We start from the raw sequence: 5,971 nt of genomic DNA on the forward strand, positions 1-5,971 counted from the left end.
GGTAGTTCTATTTTTAATTTTTTGAGGAAGCTCCATATTGTTTTCCACAGTGACTGTACCAGTTTACATTCCCATCAACAATGCAAGAGGGTTCCTTTTTCTTCTCTAATTTATTGATTGATTTGTGTGTGTGTGTGTGTGTGTGTGTGTGTGTGTGTGTAAGATATTTTTTATTTATTTATTTTTTTAAATTTTATTTTATTATGTTATGTTAATCACCATACATTACATCATTAGTTTCTGATGTAGTGTTCCATGATTCATTGTTTGCGTATAACACCCAGTGCTCCCTGCAGAACGTGCCCTCTTTAATACCCACCACCAGGCTAACCCATCCCCCCACACCCCTCCCCTCTAGAACCCTCAGTTTGTTTCTCAGAGTCCATAGTCTCTCATGGTTCGTCTCCCCCTCTGATTCCCCCCCCTTCATTTTTCCCTTCCTACTATCTTCTTTTTTTTTTTTTTTAACATATAATGTATTTTTGTTTCAGAGGTACAGATCTGTGATTCAACAGTCTTACACAATTCACAGCACTCACCATAGTACATACCTTCCCCAATGTCTATCACCCAGCCACCCCATCCCTCCCACTCCTCACCACTCCAGCAACCCTCAGTTTGTTTCCTGAGATTAAGAATTCCTCATATCAGTGAGATCATATGATACATGTCTTTCTCTGATTGACTTATTTCGCTTAGCATAATACCCTCTAGTTCTATCCACGTCGTTGCAAATGGCAAGATTTCAGTTTTCTGATGGCTGCATAATATTCCATTGTATATATATACCACATCTTTTTCCATTCGTCTGTTGATGGACATCTTAGCTCTTTCCATAGTTTGGTTATTGTGGACATTGCTTCTATAAACATTGGGGTGCACATACCCCTTTGGATCACTACATTTGTATCTTTGGGGTAAAGACCCAGTAGTGCAATTGCTGGGTCATACAGTAGCTCTATTTTCAACTTTTTGAGGAACCTCCATACTGTTTTCCAGAGTGGCTGCACCAGCTTGCATTCTCACCAACAGTGTAGGAGGGTTTTATTGACTGATTTTAAACAAAATGTGTTTAACTTTGAGTTCCTTTCAACATTAATGAGGTTAATCATGTGATTTTTCTCTCTCAACCTTATGAATATGGCAGTTATATTCATTGACTTCCTAATACTGAGTCATCTTTGTATTTCTGGAATAAATCACACTTGGTAAATATGCATAATTTTTATATGCTTTGTATTCTGTTTGCTAATATACATCTAGGATATATGGCTATTTAAGTGAGTTTAGGTTATAATTTTCTGTTCAAAGATTATAACCATTAAATGCCAATATTATACATACTGCATAAAAAGAATTTGGAACATTTTCAGTGTCATTATGTCTCTGATCTTTGCTCCTGTGGCCTTTTCCTGGAATAGGAGTTTGGGGGTAATTATTTTGTCTAAAATACAAGAACTCATATATAACCTCCCCTCACCCCCCAAAAAAAGATATGATCCATAATGAAGGGAATAGCAAATCAATCAAATCTGGCCTAGAAATGACCTAGATGATAGGATTAGTAAGCAAGGCTATTACAATGATTATTAAAATGCATTTCCATTATTATTAAAGTATGCATTTCATATCAAGAAGATGCAGGAACTTTTGAGCATGTTAGAAGGAATATGGACCAATAAAGAAGTCCCACATCAAAATTCTATAGACAAAACTACAACATCTAGCATATCAGAGGGTGGTAGGTGGGGGATGAGTGAAATAGGTGAAGGGGATTAAGAGTACACTTATCTTGATGAGCACTGATTAATGTATAGAATTGTTGAATCACTGTATTGTATGCCTGAAACTAATATAACACTGTATGTTAACTATGTAGGAATTAACTTAAACAAACTGAGGGTTGCTCAAATGGAGGGGGTGGGAGGGATGGGGTGGCTGGGTGATAGACATTGGGGAGGGTATGTGCTATGGTGAGCACTGTGAATTGTGCAAGACTGTTGAATCACAGACCTGTACCCCTGAAACAAATAATGCATTATATGTAAATTTAAAAAAAAACTTAATTAAAAATAAATAAATAAATAAATATCCCCTCAAAAAAAAAAAAAAGAAAAGAAAAGAAAGAAAACCCTATAATATCTAAGATGAAAAATACAAGAAAGATAACAATTAATTGTAGTATGTAAACTTTACTTGAATTCTTGTCAGGAGAAAGATGACTTTAGGTGACTGGTGAAATTTTATTGTGGACTGGATACTAGATAATTTCATCAAGCTATTGTTAATTGTTTTTCAAAATGATAATTAATTTATGTAGGAAATAAACCTTATCTTTAGGAGATACATAATAAAGCCTAAAAAATATACTATATGAGAGTAACAATGGATTATACATTATAGGAGAAAAATAATTTTAAAACGTAGAAATAGAAACTAAAATGCAACTAGGAAGATAAATACATACATACATACACACGTACATACATACAGCATCAGTGAGTTGAGTCACAACTTGAAGCACTCACATATGCGTTAAATTGGAGTTCCTTTAGGAGAAGAAAGAAATGGGGTTAAAGAAGATATTTGAATAAATATGGCTGAAAAATTTACAAATTGGATGAAAATAAGAAACTTACAAATAAGCTAAAAACAAAAAAGGAATAGGAAACATAAAGAAAAGTACATCAAGTCACTGTGTTATCAAATAGCTTAAATCCAATGGCACAGATAAACTCTTAAAAGGAGTCACACACACACACACACACTTAAACACAGGCACACCATCCTCTGTTGGTGCAGGGAGCCTGTCTTGGTGCATGCAGCACCCCTTACGGACTCCTGGGCAGCTCTGAGTGTTGCAGTCATGCAGGCCAGACCTGTGTAGCGGAGTGCCCCCACCATCGCCAGGAGCCACCATGGCCAGACTGCACAGGTGGGAAGCATCTTCAGAGGAGGATCCTACCCCTTCCAAACCGGTGGTGGGGATTATTTACCCTTCTCTGAAGGTCAGGAACATCATGGATACCACTGACAAATTAGTGACCAGAATCAAACCTAAATTTGAAGCTAGGATATAACAGAATGAGATCAACTCTCAGTTCAACTTCCTGAACCCCAGGGACCCTTACCACGCCTACCATTGTCACTAGGTCAGTGAATTCAAGGAGGGGAAGGTTCAGAGCCTACAGCCACCATCCCCAAGGTCATACAGCAGCAGCAGCAAGCTACCCAGTAGGAGCTGCAGAATGCCTAAGCCTAGGTGACCCAGGAGACCAGCATGCCCAAAGAGCCCCCTCCCGAGTTTGGTGAAGTCAAACCACAGCATGCCCCTTATTCTCATATCAGCTTCCATCTCAGCCTTTGACCTGGATGTGATGAAGCTGATGGCTCAGCCTGTGGCCAGGAATGGGCACTGGTTTCTGACATAGCTGATTTTTCTAGAAAGAGAAGCACAGCTACCAGTTTGACTTCCTCCACTTGCAGCCCAACTTTTCAACTCCTTCACCAAGCTGGTGGAACATTATACCAAGATCTTGATTCTCCTCAAAGTCTTGTTTACAAAGCTCAAAAAAAAAAAAAAAAAGTTTTGGGCCAGGTTTGTTCCTGAGTGGAGTGGGCCAAAAGAAGAAAAGAAAGAAGGAAGAGGAGGAGGAGAAGGAGCAGGTGTCCATTTGCAGATCATCAGATCAATCAGCCTGATTTTGTGGTAGTGGAAATAATAGACTTGAACTTTTCTCCCTCCACCACACTGGAGGAGTTGGGGGCCCAAATCGTCATTCAGGAGCGCTAGAAGAAGATTGGGAAGAGTGAGGAGGTCAAGATGAAAGTCAATTTGATGAGGAAGTTGAGAAACGGTACAAGGTACAAGGCCGGGTAGCCTCCATCCCAACTAGATCAGGACCCCCCAGTGCAAGACCTAGATGAAGGTTCAAATGATGAAGGAGGGCAAAAAGTACCAACCCCCAGAGACACCCATGCTTCCACCTCTGCCCTTGACTCCAGGCCAATTCACTGCACAGAGGGACTGACCCAAAGACTTTTAAGCCCTGCTCCAGATGAATATCTTATGTTCCCTACCTTGGGAGAAAAGATTCTAACCAAAAAAATACAGGAACACATGGGCATCAGGCTCAAAGGACAGCAGCATGGGATCCAAGTATACACACATTATATACAGAGTTACAAAGATAAGTCAAGAAAAATCTCCTTATTCTCATTGAAACTTCCCACTGAAAACAGTGTAAGTTAAGAGACAGAGGAGAAACATCTTAAAGTACTGAAAGGAAAAAAAAAATAAATAACCTGCTAACTTAAGAGATCTATCTCCTGTAAAAGTATCTTTCAAAATGAAGGAAAAATAAGGACTTTTTTTGTCAGATATAAAAAGTTGAGAGAAATAATAACCAACTGACCTGTACCAGAAAAATATTAACTGAAAACCCTCAAGCAGAAGGAAAATCATACAAACAAGAATGAAAACCACTGAAAAGAGTAATTGTGGGGAAATATAAAATATTTTAATTATAAATCTCTATACAATATAATGGACTGATTAAACCAAATAAAAAAACAACACATTGTGGGATTTATACTACATATAGAAATAAAATGTCACAACATGAATATCAAGGCCAGGAAAGGACAAAGGGTAGTATATTGTGGGAGATTCTTATAATTTTATGGGACATAATATATTGCTTGAAGATAGAATACGATAAAATACAGTGCTATATTTATATAACCACTAAAATAACAGAGTTATAGGCAAGAGGCAAAAAAAGGAGATAAAAATCACAAAAAGTTATTCCAAAGAAAGTAGAAAAAGAGAAAAAGGAACAAAGAAGAGATGAGAAAACAGATGTCCAAATCATAGTTTTAAGCTCAAACATATCAAAATTATGCAAAATGTAAATTACCTAAACACTCCAATTAAAAGTCAAAGACAGTAATGATAATTTTACAAGTGCATTAATTGACTCTAATTTCAATTAGAAAAAAAAAATCACATTCCCAAAAGAACACTGTTGGTAGGCTAGAATGTGGCCTTGGGAATCTCTGCTGCACATTGCTTATTTTCCCAAGATGGTAGCCACATTTTGCCAAGATAATTTCAGTGGTCAGAATGTACTGTAGGCAGTGTGAAAAGTGAGGGGAACTCTGTGGGGAACAGAATCAAATGAGCAAACAAAACACCAAAGCACTTGGAACGGTGACTGCCAAATAGAGTGAAATAATTGTTGAAGAAAATGTATTTCTTCTTAAGACATCAGGTTGACAAAGGGACAGAAAAATGCATTTGTGCTTGTCGGGTACTTTTCTCATAAATATTTTAATGTTGGGAAAATAAACTCAATAATGCCTGTTCTGAATACTTTTTTTGTTTTGGTTTGGTTTGGTTTTTTTGTTGTTGTTCTTTACAACTTATATGCCTCTTTGAGGTGTAGCTCTATTAAATGAGGTAATGAAATAGTAAACATACACAAACTAGAATTTCCATTCCAACTTTTTTGATAGGTTTTGTACTTCAATAATTTTCAAGCTTCCTAAAAGTTCTAGGAACCTTTATTTAGAAAGTTGGATATGGAATTGAGATAAATAATAGGCTTTTAAGGCACACGTATGATTTATTTCAGTTGATTCTGAGTTGTAAGTCTAACTTCATGGGAGTAATGCACCAATTTTTGCCAAGAAATCCTTAAAGAAGTAAATCTCTTTTGGCAGCAAAGATTTAAAAGCCATCAGTAAAATCTTGTGCCTTGGCAAGATGCTATTAAATGGTGAGCTAATTGACAAGGATTTGTATAGCAGCTTTAGCTGAGCCAGTGTGGTTTTGGCTCATCAAGGAAAAATAAGGCATGAAAGAAATAACAATCTTTGGACCAAACTAAAACTGTTGAAATGTTGCTGTCCAAATTCTTGAAGTTGCAACTGTATTCTTATCTGTGGACCTTTGTTCTCACTATTTTCT

General features: G+C 37.1%; 1 pseudogene; it reads left to right on the top strand.

The window, feature by feature from the left end:
- Window positions 1-2,918: 2,918 nt before the first annotated feature.
- On the top strand, window positions 2,919-4,252 carry LOC116643353 (annotated as a pseudogene).
- The last annotated feature ends 1,719 nt before the right edge of the window (window positions 4,253-5,971 follow it).

This window comes from Phoca vitulina, unplaced genomic scaffold, assembly GCF_004348235.1.
Source record: "Phoca vitulina isolate PV1807 unplaced genomic scaffold, GSC_HSeal_1.0 scaffold26, whole genome shotgun sequence".
Classification (NCBI taxonomy): Eukaryota; Metazoa; Chordata; class Mammalia; order Carnivora; family Phocidae; genus Phoca; species Phoca vitulina.